The following is a 20,610-nucleotide window of genomic DNA, read 5'->3' on the forward strand; positions in this document are numbered from 1 at the left end:
TTATGTGTCATGAAAATAATTAACATTAAAAATCTTAATGGTGCTACATGTGTTTGTTTTGTTTGTTGATGTGATCTGGGATCTGGGTGACTACCTGAATCTTTTATGCTGTATTCAGTCGAAAAAATATTAAATGACTGTAGACTGATTAATGTCTCAGTGTGCCTCTATTAGCTCTGGGATCAGGATACTGAGCTTTAGTGGCAAAATTTATGTCATTTGAGTGAAACTGGATTATTGAAGGAAATAATCTGTTTGTGAGCTGTGGATATTAGAAAGGTATTTGCCGCCATCTGGTTTTGAGTTGTTTTACTACAGCCTTACTGAACAAAAATGGTAGTGTCATTTATTTGTCTAAAGCTGTCTGTTTATGACTGACTTCCTAGTCACCAAAAGGACAGGACCAAGTAATGAATTAATGAATTATTACTGGCAATTTTATTTATACATGTGCTTCATTTTATTATACTTTTTTCATATTCACAATTTAAACTGACTAACAAATAGCATCACAAGCAATTTGTCATATGAAGCAATAATATTTCTAGTAAGTATAGGTTACAAGCAAGATTTGCTCACAAACATTAATTTGGTTTTATTTCAACCGAGAAAGATGAAACCTATTTGAATATGAAGTTGCATTTCCCCTGCAGCATCTAAAGAGGGCAGCATTGTTTTAAAATATACTATAAGCGCTGCAGACATTGTTTTAACTGGGACTTTAAAGTTTACGATACTTCACCCAAAAAGAAAATACGGTCATCATTGACTTACGTCATTAATCTGTATACATTTCTTTGTTCTGATTAACACAGAGAAAGATATTAGGAAGAATGCTGGTAACCAAACAGATCTTGCCCCCTATTGACTCGCATTGTTGGAAAAGTACTTTTGAACACAAAAGAAGACATTTCCGAAGAATGCAGGACAGCAAACTGTTCTAGGGCACTTTTTACTATCATTGTATTTTTTCCTACTATGGTGGTCAATGGGGGGCAAAATCTGTCTTGTGAGTAAAACATGAAAACATTTTCATCTTTGGGTGAAGTATCCTTTTAAATTTCAGCGAGTGCTTTTCAAAGGTGGTTTGCATTTAGGATACATCACACTTTAAGTGACACTTACTCAGTTATTTCAGCTCAATGATCCTCACCAGAGAATTATAAATAATATGACTTCCCTCCCACTGATTTTACCCCTGAAGCTATGTTTCTTTTTCCAGGGGGAAGAGAGCAAAAGCTCAGAGAAACAGGATATAAATGAGAAAAGCAATCTCACCTGGGGAATCCGGGTGGCCGAACAGTCAACGGCGCTAAAAACAGTCACAGCTGCTTATTGTGCTCTATTCAACATCATCTACAGTCATACACACTCCTTATGAAAGTAAACAATGACACATGAGAAGAGGGAAAATGTGGATCACAAAACATAAACATAATCACAGACGAGGGAAAAGCAATGCATATGGCTATGTTTGTTTTTAGCTGTGACAAATTGTGCCGAAAAATGCAATACAATACCCAAGCGACAAATCCCCCTCCCCAACTTTACATGATGCCAGCATTTACTCGGCTTGAGTACTGTTTATGATAATGTCACAATCACATTGAAGACTTCAGAGAAATCTGGAATGAAAGAGATAACATCAAAGAAAGGACAGAAAAAAGCAAAACCAAATGCTTGGTAAAGAAAACCCGCATGAAAGATGATGGAGCTGTAGTTTTGGTAAGAAAGGTAGAGACTAAAGAAGTCAGGTCCATTTCCCTCCTGTAGAGTTAAGCCCTCCTTGTAAATCTGCTGCCCTTTTTCTGAAATGAAGGAATTGTATTTCCATGGGTCTGTTTACATATACAGTATCTGATTCTTTTCATAGCTTCTGCCCTTCTGTTTGTTCTTTTGGTAGCTGTCATTTAAAGAAAGCCAAACAACTTCATCAATATGACAATGAGCCATTAGCCGCTAGCATTTATTCCAATGAGTGTCGTTTAGATGGGTCTGAATCCAGCTGTGGGTTGGCTGATGAGATGAGGCCTCCATGGCCTCTATTGATCTGAACCCTAAATAGACTGCATCAGCATGTTAAATATAATCCGGCCTGTACCCACTGAAGCATCTAAAATACATAAAAGTATAGAGATAAAGCTACACAGTCGCCAAAGATTTAGTTTGTGTCTGTTTCTGTGTCTGTTTCTGTGTCTTTTTTATTTTCTTGTTGTGGTTTTTATGCAGTTCATGAGTATTAGGACTTTAGCATGACAGCTTCGCCTGTCTGTTTATATTTCTTCTCTCTTAATTTCACTATCTCATACTATCTGTTTGGAGAGAAGCATTTGAGTTATCTAACAATGAGATCCATCATCTGTCCACCTCTGCCCTCCTCAAATTAACTTGGTTTTTGATATTGGAGGAGGGAGAATTGCTGCGTGGGTCTTTTATGCTTTGTTCTATTGTCATTCAATATTAAAAAGTATTGGATAAAGCCTCTCACTGTCTTTAAGTTACAAACTGCTTTGTACAATATAGAAGCATTTAGTGTGTGTTCTGTAAGTTTGATGGCTTAAATCTAAATATCAAAAGTAAGGGGGAGAGTGACTGAGGCAGACACACAGGCTACAGGTGTTTTTCTGTGTTAACAGAGACAGAGTAACCATAATATACTTTGCTTTGTTGAAAGAGGATGAAAGTCCTTTGATAAAGGTGAATGTGAAGCCTATTGAAACAGTTCTGAACCCTGCCACAAACACACACACATACACGCACACACACTGTGGCCCCCTCTGGGAAACAGTAATTTGAGAGGTCGCCATGTGACTGTATGTGTGTATTGCTCCTGCAACCCCCTTTTACTCCAGATGATCTATTTGAAACAGGAAGCAGTCGTGACCTTCTAAAAGATGGTTAGACACAACCTCAAATGCTGACAATTAGATAGTGTTACACATGTAAGGGAAAGCAGAGATGATGGTGCTTTGCACATAAATGTCCAAAGACATGCAAAATCCCAGACCCCTGTTCTTTTAAAGATCATCTCTTTCTGATTTATACTGTCAAAGACATTATAGCCCCTATTAATAGAACAATGCATGCTTAATGACTGTGGATGGAAATAAATAGTTAGACTTTGGTTAAAGGCGAGCGAATACACTTCATATAAAAATCAATAATCCCAGTTACTTATCTCCATCCGACTCATGTGCAATGAACAATGTGAGTGATAGAGCTTCTTCTGTTGTTATCTCTAAATCATTATTTCCCAGCTACAATGACTCCTTTAAAAATATAAATATCTTTCTGTGTGCCGCCTCTCTCTAAACTCGCACAGATTACTCACACAAAATATATGTATGTATATTTACAAATCATCAACAGTACTGTACGCTATTATATACAGTAATATAAAACCACATGAGACATACAGCCGGGGAAAACAATTGACAGACCCTTCCAAATGTTCATTTAATCAGCATTTATAGATGGATTGTGGACATTCCAGTGCTGTGTTGATGAATTTTAACAAAATCAAGCATCAGGAGTGACATAAAAGTCATCCAAAATCAATGTGAAAGACTTAAAGGATGACAAGACATATTGTGATAAAAGTCCTAATCATTGCTTAAATGTGAACTTGTTTTCTTTGCGGTATTTGAGGTCGGAAAAAATCTTGCATCTTTTTTGTAAAACGTTCTACTCTTAAATCGTCTTCTACAGTTTATCATCCATTCATCTATCCATCAAAAATCGATATCTCCACCTTGCCTTGTTTTATATACAAGATGTATTCAGGTTTGTTTTGGTATGCATACAATCGAGTTTTAGTGTGTTTGTGTGTGTGTCTTCAGGGGTTTGGAAGGTGGGAAAACGAGAGCGAGAGAAAGGCTAATGGAATTCCTAATTGAAAAAGCTTTTACTGCAGGGAGTGTCACTGAGGTTGAGTGATCAGGCCATTTCATGCACACACACTTCAAGCATTAAAGTCCTGTATTTATGAACAGGTGAAACAGAAGAATTTCTGATGCCATTGTCATTTCTTGTTTTGCAATTACGGAAGTATTAATTGAATGCACTGGCTATGATTTAGTTTGATATTTGATGTTTTATCAAATCGGTTCTTTGTTGGTGCTGTTGTGTGTTCGGACTGTGCACTGTGATGCAGCTGGGTCTTAGACAGAAGCATTTCATGGTGTTGTGGCTGTGACCAATATGTGTTTCTGCTTGGTGCATGAGGTCCTGCCTTTTTCACATTCCATCTGTGATTTGTTGGGGTTGGGGTTTAATTTATTTTGCAATGAGTAAAACAAGAACTTTTGGTTCAATAGACATGTAATCATTTCACCATCACAAGGTTTTCATATAACAGTTAAAAATTCTCAATGGTACATTAATATACAGAATAAAAATGATGGATATAAATAATACAAAATTGTAAGGCCTTATTTATTAGAAGCTGAATGCATTGTTTTTTTTATTTGTCTAATGTGTCAACATTAATTTCCTAATCGTAGCTAGTGTAGCTAAGGCCTGTGTGCCATTATGATTTTCAGCTGTAAGATTCAATTACATTGTATGTTTAGAATCATCTGAATGCTCTTTGCTCCAGTGAAATCACATAATAAACTTCAGTCAAATATACAAGTATATATAATATAATAATAAAATATATCAATTTATAATCGAACTCACTTCAGCTGTGTTTAGACTTGCAAGCTTCTTGTAAATTTCTTGGATTTTGGTCCTAGAAATCCTAAAATCACTCCTGCTTTACATTTCATTACAAGTTGTATATAAATGACAAAATCATTAACCTTGTATCTCAAACATAAGAACAGACAAGTCATCGTCCCAATATTTTCCTAAGCAAATTTAAAGCCACATATTGCAAATGTTCTCCATGGTTATTGCATAACTAACCCATTTTCTAAGGCTCTCACTTGAATGACTAAAAACCCCTCAAAAGCCCCGTGTTTACACAAAGTGAATCTCTCACTGAATTTTCCTCACTGTAATTTCTCACGAGCATATTCTTTCCAAAGCAGGCAACACATGTACAATCACACACATTTACAGGGTAAAGTTACTCCACAAATTGCATTGAATTGCAGTTTTTTATTATTATTTCATTGTAGAGTAGTTACCATGTTGAAATCTCCTTCACAGAAAAAATATAAATGTCAGACCATCTACATGCTCACATGAACAATGTTAGCCATATGTCATATGAAGACTTTCATTTGTTCTGTGCTGTTGTCGATGACCACTTTTCTCTCTCCAGTCTTGCGCAGTGCACCTCTGCTGAACTCCACTTCTGTGGCTGCTCTGATCATACAGTATTGTTTAAGTCTCAGTGATGTTCTACTTACATTCTATATAACGTAATGTCTTTCGCCAGTTCCTGATAACTGATTACAGCTGGGTATGGGACCATGTTTTTAGTATTATATAAAATATCACAGATAGAAAGATAAATGTGCAGTCGGGTATATAAATCTGTCTATGACCTGCTACTATTTCCATTGTGTTTCAGATGGTGATGCTGCTTAGCCTACTTCAGTGAAACAAAAATGTAGGATTTGCAGAAGCGCAGGGGCCACAGGATTCATGCAAGAGCTTTGTCTTATAAAAGAATCTGAATATATAATTTTCAAAATTGTGCATTTCATACACGTGAGTTTACATTATTGTTATTTGTTAATAAGAAGTTGAATACATCCATTATGCACAATCTGAGATCATACACTGTGAGTTTGTATCTTTTGGTGCATGTGTAGGTCCATGCATATGGGTGTTTATTCGGAAGGTATCACATGTATATAGTGTGCTTATGATTAACAGACACTCTAACTCACACAGGCTGTCAAAACATTCAAAACGCTTTTCATTTCTTCCAGATGAGAATGACGCACACACACACATGCACCTATCGTTGCACACATTCTACCTAATGTAAAAAGAAACAGAGGTTCTTTCAGTGACCCAGGTTAGAGATCACACAGAGCAGACAGGTCTCTCCATTGCAGGCCATATTTTGCAGTGTTTTAACAGCGCTAACAATGGCCCAAACATCTTCCCAGCGGTTTCCATAACGTCCAGGGCACACCTAAAGGGCCTCAGAGAGCCCTGCGTACTCCAGCGCAGCATGCTGTAAGCGAGAAGGGTTGATGTAGAGTTTAGAGAGGCATGGAAATGTAAAAACTAACCTGGGTTAGGTTAGGCCTGGAAACATGGATGTGGACCCCTTCCAAAGGGTCATCTGATCGGTTGCCAGATTGCATTTTCAGAGAAAACCGAATTGACTGATAACCTTCAACCAAAACACAGTAAGAGAAAAGGTAAAAGATGAAAAATGATAAAATGAAACCAGCTTTGCACTTTTGTCTTTCTCTCCAGGCATTGAGTGGGAGACCAAGGTGGTGAGGGGTCCTGAGGGGGTACTTACATTCAGGAAGAGGGGTTGGGCTCTTAGGGTCTGACATTACTTTAGGTTCCAGAGGAGCTATTTATTTATGTGCTCTCGACATGATTTTGTCCACTCATGCTATAAGAACATAGACGATTCACAAAGGACCAATAAAAGAGCAGTTCAAGAGAAAAAGATTGATAGAGGGGAAGAGAAAGATTTGCTCTCGAACTGTGGCGCGGTTCGCATTAATATGAAAGTAACACGGACCCAGTTGCGCACTTGATGAGGAAGTAAAGTGACCTGCGCATGCGTTTAAGCCGATTACAATGTATTTCCTTCAATAAAACACTATAAGTTGATAGTGTTGATGATTTACCTTGGCTTCGAGGAAGAGTGAGCCTACATCGTATTTCTGTGTTGCGTGGCAGGTCAACGGTAATGCACTGTTTTCTCAAAAAAGTCTGTTTGCAAGCAGCAGAAAGCCGTCTGAATGCAACATGCATACAGTAAACCCAAATGTAATTTACTCTGCTGCGCATAATAGCACCAAATTAATAAAAACACAATATATTGATCCGTAAACTGTTTTCTGTCATGCGCCGTGCACTTTTGTGATGAAGTAAAACGAACGCAAACGCGCAGGATTCGACAGAATCAAGTTGAGTGTGAACCAAACCAATGCTGCGGGGGGGTGCCGGGAACAAATGCACTCAAGTTCGGACCACAGCAAACAAGCCCAATCTGAAAATGATCTAAAGCCCCACCCCTAAACGAAAGCAAATCTTACTTAAATGTATCAATGAGACTGTACGAAGTCATACGAATTAGCCAAAATTAGCCACCTGGTAAAATAGTTACGTTTATGCTGTGAGATTGTGTTGAACTTTCAGTATTTCATGACTGATGCATGTGGTTGCAATGATCTGATCTAGAGAGCATGTTAAAGTGATTCTGTCATCATTTACTCACCCTCTTGTCATTTCAAACCTGTATGACTATCTTTTCCAGAACACAAAATAAATTATTTGGAAGAATGTCGGTAACCGAACGGCAATGTGTATAGACACAACCATACACATTAAGTCGATGTGTAACACCGTTGTTTGGTTGCCAACATTCTTCATAGTATCTTCTTTTTTGGGGGGTTTTTGCAAAAGAAAGTAAGTCACATAACTTGGAGAATGCTGGGTTTTTCACGCAGTCTCATAATTTCCTGTATGCTTTTTTAGATGATGGGCCTCCCTGACAGTTCTGAAGACATCATTGAAAGGACCGAACCAATTACATAGTCTTATCCTCATAATAGTCTGCACTTGCACACTGTATTCTGATGAGGGCTGATGGACTTTTGTCTTTTCCTCGTCGTGGGCTAAGTAAACGTGGAAAGAAAGTAAGTCACACAGGCTTGAAATGACAAGAGGGTGAGTAAATGATGACAGAATTAAAATTTGGGGGGTTTTAAAGTTTACAGTAGGTGTCATAATTGCTGTAATAAATTGGTTTGTTGAATAAATGCATGTGCTGAAGCTTTTCTTTTCCCTTTAAAACTTTCCCTTTATGTGTTTCCCATCTATATTTGGTTTCCTTTTTTCCGCATGTTACCCTTGCCATCCGAGCACAGCAGACATGATCTATGACTATGTGCTGCATTCATCCTTCTCTCTGTTCTATCTGATGCTTGTTCTCTTAAATGCCCTTGAGCTGCACTTAAAAAGCTCTAATGTATTACAGCTATGTTCATGCACAGGACCTGTTCTCAATCTCACTTTCGGTATTATATAGAGAGGTATTGAGGCGAGCATAGAGCTTGCATAACCTCTGGCTCACTCAGATGTATATTTTTACTTACGCTTTACACTCCAAACATCCATTTTTTTCTTCAAGGCAAAATATGCATTCATGTAGTTTTTCATATTGGCCCTGTTGGGAGTTACACTGGTAAACTACATGTCTGGTAGTGCGTGTATTCAGAAGTAGGGTATTTAAGCAGCACAGTTGGCTAAGCCCAGTGTGACCAAGGTCATCAAGTTCCCGCAGACGAGTCAAAGAGAACCACCTCACTGCTTGCAGAACTGGATCATTGACAGATTTCTATGAGATGGACTAATTGTTCTATCGATATTCTTTGATCTCTTGGCATAAGCTACACACACTTCTTTCTGCTCACTCACTGCTGTTTCTGTTTGATGCTTCACACTTTCCTCTGCATTTGTTTCACTGTTGTGTGTTGAGTTTAGGCCAAAGGGTGGAAAATGTTCTTTCTGAAACGTGCACAGCAAACATTTGCTTCTTGTTTAACTTATGGTAGAGTGCACATCAGTGAGTTCTCTGTGATGTGAACCTCCGTTCACCACGACGCTGAGTTTTTCGAACATGTCACGCAATGGACATGTTTATCCAGGAGGTCCAGATGTGTTAATAACTTGGAGAATGCTGGGTTTTTCACGCAGTCTCATAATTTCCTGTATGCTTTTTTAGATGATGGGCCTCCCTGACAGTTCTGAAGACATCATTAAAAGGATCGAACCAATTACATAGTCTTATCCTCATAATAGTCTGCACTTACACACTGTGTTCTGATGAGGGCTGATGGGCTTTTGTCTTTTCCTCGTCGTGGGCTAAGTAAATGTGGCTCTAGGTTATCAGCATGAAAAAGTGTTGCTTGCATGTTAAATGGTACGACTGTGTGTTCTCCATTAATCAGAGAACCCCCCTGGGGAAGATGATGAACAACCCATTCTTCCATGATTACACTAATTTATTTCACCATTAGAGGATATAATTTGATTTTTGTAATAATGAACAATGATCAGCTTTGTCCATTTGGTCCATTATGCAGCCCTTCCCTGTTTAACTGGATAGTTCTGAATTCTTGTTTTTTTCTTCACGTACAGTATCAACATTGCCGTCGTACCCTGGGCTGCCCACTTCTTCCTTTATTTTGCAGCCGATATAGCAAGAAGTAGAAAAAAATGAGAATAAACAGAAAACTCTTTGATTGAAAGCAGACCACACGCTTGCCCTCTGTGATTGAATACAGGCTTGTGCCACCCTCGCAGTCGCACTTAAACCGACCAGGTTCATACTGATTACTATAGTGACAGATTTGTGACAGACATTGAGGAAGCAAAGGCATGTCCATCTTAGTTGAATTATGGGAATTGAAGTTCACCTTGAGCGTATAAACAAAAGCATCCCATCGAGCGTTTCCCTTGGCTAGTAATGGGAGACATCTTTTCAGTTTGGAAGCATTTATTGTAATTAGTGGACTCTTTAAAGATTGACCATTTGCCCTTGGCATAGTAGAAATAAAGACTTATTATTGACTTTGTGTGTTATACAATTAAATGGAAAGGTTTGTTTGACACTAAAGACTTTGAAATGCCCAAACATCGTGAAAATAACACAGTTTTCGTCTTTTCTGTTTCTAATGCTGTATAGCATTTGTGCCCTTTGCCGTGGGAAAACAATGCCGTATAGTCCACCCCAATACTGTACAGTATGCCTGTATTCACAACCTACCGGTTGGCAAGTGGGAGAAATGCCTCATTAAAATTTGGGGGTGTATTTGGACAATTGCATAATTTGCATACTGTAATTCCTTCAGTAATTCTGTGCTACATCGCATATATTTTTAGAGAATACCCCCGTGTGAGTTGTAAGAGTGATTACGGCAATAGTCTCCAATCTGCGAAAACACAACCTTTATTTACACAATCAGTAACATTCTCCTCCTGTTACCCGCTGAGAGCTTCTGGATGGCTGTCTGAGAGACTGATGGTCCATATGAGAGGGTGTCCTCACCTCATCTTACTTCACTTTGACTAGATCCGCTGGGGAATCAAGTGTAACTGCCACCCCTATGTCAACAGAGGTGCAGGCTTTCTCAACCTTTGCCCTCAAGTGAGATGGATATAGTTTTTTTCCATCTTTCTACCACCAAGGCATTATTTAGAACAGAACCCCTCTGTCTGCTGCTATTTTCACTGTTTAACAAAAGCCGTAGAAGACATTAAAATAGTGTCGCTTATAGGACTCTAATGATTATACCAAAACCAAATACTCTGTTATCATATATGTACCTTCATTCAAAACTTGTATTTTCATTTTTCTATTGTTGAACACAAAGGAAGAATAATGTCTTATTATTTTGATTCCACGCAATGAAAGTCAATGGGGGCTAGTGTTTTTTGGTTACCATCATTCTTCAGAAAATCTTCTTTTGTGTTCAACAGAAGAGAGAAAGTCATACAGGTTTGGAATGACATTAGGGTGAGAAAATGATAGAAAGAATTTTCATTTTGGTGACCAATCCCTTAAAATATTGTGTCATAGGTTGATAAGCACACTTGTCAACATGTGTTTTTTTATTTAAAATTAAGTGCTTCTATGCATTTACATCTTATACAGCAGCTGCTTTAAAAACTCATTCTTTAAACGTTGTTGTGAAATTGCACTCAGCCACATGAACTGATGGCTCCAACCAAAGGCATTATTCCCTTCAAAGACATAGTAATTTCAAAGCAAAATAAAGCAACCTGCGCAGAACATTAAACATCCGAGGCGCTCACATATTCTTCAGGCCAGCAGGTAACGCTCACTCATTTGTTTATTTTCCCGCTTTATCTCGATGGCAGCCATCTTGATTTCTGTTTGTTTTTATGGCACGTGAAATGGAGGGAACAAAGTCCTTGACTCTGAAACTGGTGCCTGCTCGGACGGAAGAGAAATGAAGAGAAAAACCAACAGAGAAACATGCCGGTGAAGATTGATATGGTGCTGCTGATGCTGGGTGGCCTGCAAGGCTTCAGAGGAACAAGACATCAAGTACGTTGTGAGAGGTGTGTTTTCTTGCCTTTTGTTGAACTTCTAAGACCTGATTTAGTGGAATAACTGTGCTGATTTTGCTCCTGGTGTTGTTACGGGAGCTGTGCTGCCTTCTGACAATATCCAGGCATGTTCTCTTAGAGAAAATCGCATTTTAACTAACTTGTTTATGGAGACTCACAGGATTCTATTTGAAAAGAAAACAATCCCAGATAACTCTGATCAGACAAAAGCAGCGGACAACCACTAGCATCAGTCAGGATGCTTACACACTTTTGGGCTTTGAAGCACAATAGAGTGTGTGCACATTTGGCATTGTAAAACATTAATGCATGTTTAGTCATTTATTGTTTGGTTATTATTTACTTAACATTACTCTTATTTATTATTTCCAAGCAGTGTGTTATACATAACATTATTTTATTAGCTATTTCTATACATTGACAGGTCATACAGTAGTGAATTAAACTCCTTCAGACATGTGCTATGTGTCAAGTCTTCTAAAGCCACACAATAACTTACATTTAAGTTAATCTTCCCCTCCAGTGAACTGTTAACTTGAGAACTGCTGGTTCTGATGAAGACAGAGAAATATATTTGGAAGAATATAACCAAACAGTTTTCCTGGCCAACATTGACTACCATAGTAGGAAAAATGACTTTTTTACAAATGCATTTACTAATGTTTAAAATGCAACCTTATTGTAAAGTGTTACCCAGAAGATTATAACACACCGTAGCAAAGTCGCACAAGTTTGGAAGGGCACAAGGGAAAAGTACAGCTAAAATGTAGACGAGCAAAATTGTATCTACATTCATGATGAATGTAATTTTCCATTTCCACATGACTTGAGAAACAGGCGAACACAAACATGTATGTGAAGTGGAACACCCAAACTATCTTCAAAAGAGTGTGAAAATTCTCCTGTCAGCAACTCATGTCAAATGACCAGGTGCAGAGGTCTGAAAATTCATGCAGGAGCCGGAGTTGAGCGAGTTAATCTCATTCCTTTGTGGGGGGAAATGTATTATCAGCCTCTGCTTTGGTTAAACGCAGATCTGTGTTGCCTCTCTGAGAGCAAGCAGAGCAAATCAGATTCTGCTGCCGGTGTCCAAGCACCAGATAATGAAGAACATACTGTAAATTGTACATTTGAACTTAGTCACCTTCTACAGTACTGTACAGTGCAACATTCAATACTGGTTTTAACATATGTATGATTTTTAAGCTTTAATGGTTGTGCCTTGGCTATGACATGAAGCTGATGCTAATATTAGGTTGCAACAGGAATGTTCCAAGTTTTTTATTTTTAGTCTGGGTTTTCATAGGTTTTAGCATTCTAGCTATAGTAAACAATAATTAAGACATATTCCTAATGATTCTTCTTTAAAGCTTATGTGTATTCAGTTTGTATCTGACAACAATTACCTACTGTGAAGAAAAAAGTCAGAGGGTCAGATTTTAGAATGCTGCGAGGCATCTGGGAGAAAGACAAAAACAAAGTTATCACGTATCATTTAAATTTTTTTTAGCATATCAAGAAATCAAATCTAAACAGGACACTGCATTTCTAAAAATAAATGAAAGATAACAGACTGCCCTCTCCAGCTATTCTTTCATCTCAGAATTTTAAAGCACCATATGTTGGCCATTGTGGCATGTAAGCAAATGTATTTGGTTGCATCATGTGTGGGTTTTAGTGATGTGGTCTAATTTTTATGCCTTTCGTTCATGTTCAAGGGTTTGTGGTGTTCCTTAAAGGCTATGCAGCCGATTAAGCAAAATTAGATTAGCCTGCTACGTTGGCTGTACAGTACATACACACCACTGTTTTTTTCACAGGACCACCCTAAACTTCTTTAGACAGGCTCATTATGACTTCCCCATCTGTGCAAAACTACCAACAGATCCAGCTGTTCCTTTGACAGCCCAGCCAAAGGGGTCACGGTTTGGAAGGGTAGCACTGTGTGGTCCAGTCAGCCCCTGCTGGAAGATGCTATAATTCCACCTCCAGTCAACAGTTAGAGCCCTTCAAAGGTATCTGTAATTTGTATTTTATTAGATTTATTGCAAGCAAGTCTTTTATTGTATTATGCATAGACTGTATAAAAGATGGACACCGCTTCCTTTCATTGTACCGAATTGATCATAAAACGTCCGACAATGGGCACTGACAAATGAAACAAAAACTCCAGTTTGGAGGCTGGGCTTGCCCAGAAGGAAGGAATCTGCGCAGCAGTGAGCACGAAGTGCAGTGCAGTTTCAAGGTCCTGCCAATATTCCCTGATGACTTAATCATTAACAAAGATGATCATCAGAAATCACCCGCTTTTTTTAACCAAACGTAAACCAAATTTACTTCCAAAAAACACTTGGACATATATCAACGGGATAAAACTGACTAAAATACCAGAAAACATCTTTGGAATTTTATAGTGTGGCTCCTGTTCAGTTTGTCTGCATGGAGAGGACATGGTTTATGACCTGTGCTGCAGCCAGCGATCAGGGGACGATCAAAGAGCCGGCAGCTTCACTTTTCAGGACGTGTGAGGCACTCCTAGTACTACGCTTTACCTGTGCCTGTTTCTACAGTAGCCCTAAATGGACAACTGCTCCATAGAGCGAATTTTGTAAATACGGTATCTCCTTTGGCAAAGAAGTGAATACGTGACAACTTCTTTGTTCTGTGTCTGCCTCCGTAATGCTTCGAAAGGGAGAGGTGGAGTGAGCTGTTGGTTGCACCCTAAACAGTATTTTATTAGATTATAGATCAGGCGGTTTATTATAAACGTACAGTACTGTACATATGCGATGCATTTACTGGGTGCTGTGAAAAATTGCTGTTTTGTTTTATGAGGCAGCGATGTATGTTCCCAGGCTGATGGATGTCTCAGTGTCTTTGTGTCTTTCTCTCTCATGTTCAAGCTCACGTTTAATGTGGTTTTATGGTTTTAACATGCTTTATTGGCAACGCAAATAACAACACTGACACAACATAAATGCCAAACCAATTGCAACATACAGACGCAGAACAGAGCGAGTAAAGCAGAGCAATTTAAATGAATTCCCTCTTTCCCCGTTTCCAAACCTTCAAGATCTGCGGCTGCTCGGGTTATTGTATATGTCAGTGGTTTCTCTGTTTGGATGTCAACAGCAATGTGGTGTATTTGCATTTGGGAAGCTTATTGACTTAAAACCCCTCAGATGGCACTTATCTGAATAGCGGTTGACTTGAGGAAAGAAAAGGTCAGGCGATCTAACCTTTTGGTGACTTAAGATTTGCTAGCTGAAGACTGTGAAATGTGTGGTCTTGTAAGTCAAGCTGTGATCACATCAACCTATCTCACTCTAATCTATTTCTGTCTGTCCATCTGTGTGAAATGTTAGTATTTCAAACATACACAGACACCCTTTTCCCACCTTTGACCTACAAACTCTCTCGCCGGGTTGTTAAAGCAGACAGGCTATGGAGGTTTAGTCTCTATGTATTTGTTAGCAGCGTGTAGTCAGGACTTATAGAGTCTGACCATCTGGTTTTGATCAGGATATATTGCAGAACAGTTTTAATAATAGTTCTATCTTGTAATTTTCTCACAGTCTGGGTTTTTGCTCTGATTTTCTCTCGATGAACTGAGACACCTGTCTCGTATGTTTGACCTTCAAAACCCTGTTACTTACAAGCAGTCACACACATGCACTTACAGTATAGGTTTTGTGCTTTATGAGACTGGCGAGCAAACTGTTAATCTGTAAATTTAGTCTCGGTTGTTATTAACACAGCATTGTTATTAAGTATTTACAGTTTACAGCAACACCAATCAACATAAGCATGTGTATTTTCTTTTATAATCTCAGTTTACAGGAGATGGTTTAGATTAGTCGCAGACCTTGAAGTAATTTGGAGAACCTTAAATGCCAACACATAAACAGTGATTTTGATCAGATAACCTGCTGGGATACGCATCGACTGAGTGACTCCAATGAAAAACTTGTCATTATTCTAGTCTAGAAATGCAAAGTATTTCCATCGGCTTTTTATTGGCATAAAATTAACCTTAATTAACCTTAATAGATAAGTGCTGCATTTGAAAACCAAAGTCACACATTTCCTGTAAAACTTGTGGCTGGCTAAGGATGTGGCTGTCTAAATTGGTGACAGCTTGTTTCAATTGTTTGGTGAGACTTGAACCTCAGTCTTTTCATTTTTAAACGTAGGGATTTCAATCTGAATTAGTGGCTGCCGGTGACATTTTACTTATTTGGACCATTAATGACAAGGATACTACTCTTTAGAATCAAATAAACACCACATATTCAACAGTCAGTCAGGAATCAGTTGGGTGTTAGGGGTGTATGGCAACGATTAAGACTTTCTTTGCCGTTTTCTTAGGACAAACAGGAGATGAAAAGGTTTTAACCAATCCAAATGTTGATAACAGACTAAATGAAGTCTGCTAATAATCGTGTTAGTTAATAACGGTGTTAGTTGTGCAGTAAGTTGTTTGAAAACATACTAAATAAGCAATACTGTGTCTACATGTAAAACATTCAAACTATGGCAAACTCAGATCGATACATTATACAAGAAATGCAGGTAACATTGCGTACTGTACATGGGATGAAGTCAAATGATGCAAAATATAAGTAAAATCGCACCCAAAAGCTCAAATTATAAACCATTATTATAGACGGTTTCAAAGTGACAACATAAACAAACGTTACTCTGCATGCACGTGTTCATGGACTGTTTAACCAGTGGTTCTCAAACTTTTTTGTTGTAAGGCCAGTTTTTGTAGTGTGCGTCACTTTTCGTTGTAAGACTTAAATACAGCAATCACTCCTTCCAAAACAGGCGGGAAACTCGGATTCATATTTGATGAACAGCTGTCCTTCAATGATCACAGACAATGCGGTCATGCCGATATGCCTTATTCAACATTAGAATGGTTAGACCCTATCTGAGCATATAGCACAACTCCTTGTCCAGGCCCTGGTGATCTCAAGGTTGGACTACTGCAATGCTCCTTGCTGGTCTTCGTGCAAAGGCTATAAAAAGTCATCATTTACACACACTCTTGTCATTTCAAACCTGTATGATTTTCTCTTCTTCCGCAGAACACAAAAGAAGATATTTTTAAGAATGTTGTTAACATCCCCCCCCGTTCACTTACATTGGTTACACTTAAAGTGAATAGAGGGCATTGCTGTTCTCTTACCATCATGTTCCAAATATCTTATTTTGTGTTCTGCAGACGAAATAAATCATACAAGTTTGAAATGACAAGAGGGCGTGTAAATGATGACAGAATTTTCACAACTCCTTTAAATGCGACCAAACTACAGGACCCATTCAACAGTTTATTTAATACAATTATTATACAATAAAATAATTTAATATAAACATAATCAATTAAAATAGTAATAGTAATATTATTAGACACTAGCCAAAATCAGACAGTATCTGGAGTCCCGGCACGCACGTCCAATGAAACGGTCTATAAGTTATCGCTGCATGTCACGGAGACGGTTTTAAAAACAGTTTTTTAGCCTTTAAGAATATTTAATTGTATTAAATATGTTTTTAGACCCTTGCAATTTTCACATTCATTGCTAATATAATCATGAGGTCAGACCTTATTGATCCTTAATGCATCAGCATTGATTAATGGCTATTGGATTCAAGAAGTAGAAAGAGCTCTATAAATTGGGTCATGTTGTTGTGGCGGGTGTCGAATAGAAGTGGTCTTTATGACAAAAGTGTATCGAGATGTGCATGAGTGAGAGCTCTCTGAGACCATTAGTGATTTCTGCTATACAGTGCAAAAAAAATCCTGATCATCTAATTATGATCAAAGTAACCTATTGATCATTTGAGGGGCCTTGGAGAGCGATAGAGAACTCCGCCCCCACTTCTGTCAATTCCCCTAATAATGCTGATTGATTAGGTGACATTGAGAGACTTCCTCCCTAATGACTAAATTTAGTCTTTTATTGCGGGGCTCTGCAGACCATGGAGTCCCAACAATTGACCCAACTTAGCCGAGGCCAGAAAGAGCCACTAGAGTCTTAGAAACTAAACTCGGCTGATCATGCAGACCCAAGAAATTTTTCATTGCTCAAAGGTTGCTCTTTTATACTCCCTGACATTTGTATCTGCGCAGTGTATAGTACATGTAGGACCCAGGATCCACCTGTGGTCTGTTCTGGCCTAAGCCATCGTTGCACTATCTCTGTCTTCACTGTATCTGACTAAGAGGCTTTGTGTTCAGATTGAGGATTCCTGTCTGCCGCCATACTGATGCTGGAGGTCTCCAGGGGCCTGGGATTATTTGTGTTGGGAAAACGTACCCTATAGGCTACAGGCCAGAGATCATCAGTATTTCTTTGTTTGATTTGAATTCCCATTACTATTGAGACCTGTGCAGCCCATCAAACCAATCTAATCCATCTCAAAGAGAGAGAGAGGGGGACCAGGAGATGATCCAAGTAATTTTACTTTAGTGGGAGAAAGTATTATATGGGATGCACGGCTGTAGATTTGGGGGCATGGAGGACATGTTGTACAGCTGTCTTCTTTTATTTATTCATTAAAAAAATAATTTAGTATGAGATGCTCCGTGTTCTTTTTATTTTTAGGGGGTCATGCAGATCTTGTTGGACTGTGTAGTGATTGCTCATCAAAAAAGTGAATACTAGACAAATGCAAGTTCGCTCAAATTACTGCATTGTATCACAGAAAAATGGGTCTCTCTGGACAAGAGTTCAGAAATAAGAGAGAGCAGAAACTGTTAAAAGTGACATAAAGACAACGAAAATCAGTGGGTGGCCCACTGGGGCTGAATTTGAGCGTTTTTTAGGAGCCAGCACTGCCAAAAACAACCTGATGTGTCCGTACTAAGTTTGATTCTCAGGCTCTATGTTGTAATTTAGCATTGATTTCAGACAATATAAAAAGCTGGGGTATATCACACAGGAAATTGACCCACACACCTCTCTCTCTGTGTGTGTGTGTGTGTGTGTGTGTGTGTGTGTGTGTGTGTGTAGGCCTACACTTCAATGTGCATAAATGCAAAGCCAAAAGGAAAAATTCCCTTTCCAAGCAGTGAATTACATCTTGTTAGGGTCAAATTAAGTTACATAAACATTAATTCCAGTTGAAGTCCACCTCTCATTGGACTGCAGTGGTTCAGAGCTCTGAGCTAATGTGAATCTTTCTAGGAGTTACAGTCATTGCGAGGCAACAGAGCACTTAAATAGCGTTTCTGTTCTTTTTCTCAAAGGCTAATAAAATTACCCATAAATGTCCCTCGTTTTATGATGTAGCCTTTCCTTCACCATTTTAAATAGATTTTTGCTGGTCTCTTTTTATATTCACTTGTAATAATTTGGTACTTTAGGAGTTTGAAAGTGTGTTCTCTCACCTTCGCTGTTCAAAGTTACCTACCTCAAAAAAGCTGTGACATGATTGGCTGTTTTAGCTGACCTTTGTGTATTACAATTGGCTACTCTTATTCCCTTTAGCACAAATAGAGAGGAAAGACAATCATACCTGACCCTTATGTTATGATAATATTAAATACAGACAGACAGAAAGAGAAAGCGATGTGGTGATTTGATTTTCAGCTGTTGATTAGTTCCACATGTTTTGGGTTTGGCATTGGGGACCTGAGGTAAAAATGGATTGATCCCAACAGTCTGGCTGTTAAATCTTTTGCTCTGGTTTTTCTCTCACTTTTTACTTTTGGCTAACATAAATCTTTGAGCCACCCGACACACTTTCACAACTCTTCATAGGCTAAAGTAGTCTTAAGTAAAGGATTAGCTTGGTTTAAGTTTAGCAAGCCTAGACTGGTGCCTGACATCTCAATATTCAGTACTCAGTAACACTGTTGCGCCCCGGACAGTTTTCAGAAATAGATTAAGATCATGCTCTCTATCGTGACCTGTACCCGGGTGTAGATAGGTCATTTGTCAAGGTTGTCGAGGCTTTGTAGGCCAGACATTGTAGTGGGTCTTTAATATAGTGTCATAACTAGCACGTAAAGACATTGTATGTTAAGGTCACAGACACACTTACGGTTGGGGGTCTTTTTGTTTCAATTTTTTTACAAATAATATACATAGAGTAAATTCAGGTATTCAACTTTTACTCAAAAGTAAATGAATGCAGCTGTAAATGTGTCAAAGGAGAACTGGCCTTCCCAGTTGAGACTGTTTTTTCTCCATTTATTCATCATCAGAGTTTTGGTTCCTTGCTGCCGTGCTGGTTTGATTGAATAGCTTTCAATAAATAAATAACCTTTAAGAAACTCTAATGGTCTAGTAACAGCATCCACCAGCAGGAGCAGGGTTTGACCTTTGGTCAGCTGTGTTTTGTCTTTACTGTAGTTGATGATGTATGTTAAGAAAGGATAAGTTTGGTCCCAAAGGCTGTGCTGCTTATTCATGCAGAACACACACACTCTCTCCTAACGTAATTATTTCCACCCAGCCTTTCCGCACTCCCTTTATGTATTTTTCTGTCCTTAGATGTCGCCCATTCTCTGCCGCACTGCCAATTCTCTTTAATGGTCATGATTCATATTTATTGTAATTTAGCACATAAAAACGCAGGGCAGTGTTAGAACCATCAGTGCATCACAGACGTTGTAGCTGAACATGGTGCATAAATAATTTCAGATGAGTTCCCCGCTGTACGAGGTGCGTGTGGTTTTAAGGAATAGAAATAAAGTTAGTTGTTTAGTATTGGTATATTTATTTGGTAGGTGAAACCGAGGCTGGGACCTGAGTTGAAGATCTAAGAAAAAAACACAGTCAGCACAACAAATTAACATAACACACACATATTTTTCATGGAGTTTATATCTCTCCCTCGCACACAAAGTGTTGGCAGGAAAAGTTCATCATGAGATACGGTTTTCACTCATTGGAGGGGTTTTTGCTGGGATGTTTACTGTCCCTATAAATAAAACAAATGGTTCCTTATTGCTTATATGTACTGTGGAAATAAAATACTCTACACATATACGGTACATCATTTATTATTTATAGCTTAAGTGTTTTATTGCTGATTTTGGTATGTTTTGCTTGTTCTTCTAACTTACTGTCTATTGTGTGTGTGCGTGTGTGTAGAACAGCAGATCAAACTGTGTTAACGTAAGTAAAATCTTTTGAGAGTGTACTTGTTTCGTCCCATGAAATAATTTGGGATGTCGATACACAGGCCTACCTCTCCCCCACAACTAATCCAATAATGCTTTCAGCTGCCAATACAGTGCAGTACTCTAAGTTCCATTAAACAAAATTAATCCTATTTAGATCCACTCCGCAGGTTTCCCCTCACAATTAGTGCAGCATATGTGGAAAAACATTCACATATTCAGCG

The 20,610-nt window shown here is 38.5% G+C and overlaps 1 long non-coding RNA gene across 1 annotated transcript in view; it reads left to right on the forward strand.

Annotated features, from left to right (window-relative positions):
* The first annotated feature begins 11,052 nt into the window (after nucleotides 1-11,052).
* LOC306894809 overlaps nucleotides 11,053-20,610 on the forward strand; it is a 59,765-nt gene continuing 50,207 nt past the window's right edge. The window contains exon 1 of the long non-coding RNA XR_013786732.1: nucleotides 11,053-11,238. This is a non-coding gene — a long non-coding RNA (uncharacterized lncRNA). The remainder of the gene's footprint in view (nucleotides 11,239-20,610) is intronic.

This window comes from Barbatula barbatula (genome assembly GCF_947034865.1).
Source record: "Barbatula barbatula genome assembly, chromosome: 5".
Lineage (NCBI taxonomy): Eukaryota > Metazoa > Chordata > Actinopteri > Cypriniformes > Nemacheilidae > Barbatula > Barbatula barbatula.